Source organism: Myxine glutinosa, chromosome 9, assembly GCF_964187855.1.
Source record: "Myxine glutinosa chromosome 9, kmMyxGlut1.1, whole genome shotgun sequence".
Taxonomy (NCBI): domain Eukaryota; kingdom Metazoa; phylum Chordata; class Myxini; order Myxiniformes; family Myxinidae; genus Myxine; species Myxine glutinosa.
Window position 1 is genome coordinate 29,339,643 of NC_136269.1, and position 1,602 is coordinate 29,341,244.

Sequence of the window (1,602 nt, forward strand, 5' to 3'; positions counted from 1 at the left end):
GTCATGACGTCAGGACAGCGTCATGACATTTCGGCTTCCTCGGAAGGCATCCAGTCGCTAAATCGTTTATAATCTGCTCCAATCTCAGCAGCAAAGCGAGAAATTATCCAAATAAATAAATCATAATATCGAACCTAATATTACAATTAGGATTTGTTTACAAATATCGTGCAAAATTCACCATTTAAATAGATATTCAGGGAAAAGTGTTGAAACGTCCTGGTAAAGTAAGGCGGTGCTCGCACTAGGACAAGGGAGACCGTGGGGTAAACAATTCATACTTACCTGACAGGAGAAATACCATGATCATTAAGGTGGTGTTGACTGTGGTTGGTGTTGACATGATTATTATGGTTAATGTGGTGTTGACATTAAGATGGTGGTTGTTGACTATTGTTGACTTGTACTATCGAATATTTTAATAGAACAATATGGTGTTCTCAGGGCGAGGTCCACCCGTGGGCTGACCCTTGCGATTTCCCCAAATGTGGGAACTAGACTATAATTAGTGGTAGTGGGGGACTGCGTTCGCGTTATCCCCTAATTGTTAAACTAAAAACAGATTTTTTTTTTTTTTTTAACGCACAGGTTGCAAACCTGGTGCGTTTTCGCGTTTGCCTGGGAATTTCTGTCGCTCCAAAAGTGAAGCACGTTTCTGTCGCTCAGATGTGTAAACATGACGTCATCAAATCTATATTTAGGCTAACCATGGGCTACCCCTTTGGCTGGTACGCGGCCGCTCGCTAGTACATAATATAGGATATATTTGTTATATGTTATGTTATAGGATATATAGGATATATGTTATATGATATAGGATAGGTTATAGGATATATATGTTATAGGATAGGAATATAGGACCCAAATGACCCAGAGGACCCAAATGACCCAGAGGACCCAAATGACCCAGAGGACCCAAATGACCCAGAGGACCCAAATGACCCAGAGGACCCAAATGACCCAGAGGACCCAAATGACCCAGAGGACCCAAATGACCCAGAGGACCCAAATGACCCAGAGGACCCAAATGACCCAGAGGACCCAAATGACCCAAATGACCCAGAGGACCCAAATGACCCAGAGGACCCAAATGACCCAGAGGACCCAAATGACCCAGAGGACCCAAATGACCCAGAGGACCCAAATGCCCAGAGGACCCAGAGGACCCTGTGAATGTGAATGAATGTGAACATAATGTGAATACTAGTAGCAATTTTACAAAAACCATGGCATAATTTCAAATCTTGACCCGAGATGATAATTATGCAACATCATAATTTCCATGTGCCAACCTGGGCGGAATCCAAGTGGATTCACTTGTTTTTTTTGTTTGTTTTTTTTTGTTTTTTTTTGTATACAAGATCGAAGCTCGTGAAAGAGCGAACATTAATCACACAGAAAGACAAACAGACACATAAAACAAATAACATCGGGAGCGGTAGACAAGATGGGGAGAGAGGGGGAAGGACACAAACACAACATTTGAGAGCAGGGACCGAGAGACATGGAGACATCGAGAGATCTGTGGGAGGGAGAGGGCTTTGGGGGGGAGGCATGTGAAGGGGGGGAGGCATGTGAAGGGGGGGAGGCATGTGAAGGGGG

General features: G+C 43.8%; 1 pseudogene; it reads left to right on the forward strand.

Annotated features, from left to right (window-relative positions):
• The first annotated feature begins 277 nt into the window (after positions 1-277).
• Positions 278-543, forward strand: LOC137435885 (U1 spliceosomal RNA; annotated as a pseudogene).
• Positions 544-1,602: the final 1,059 nt, after the last annotated feature.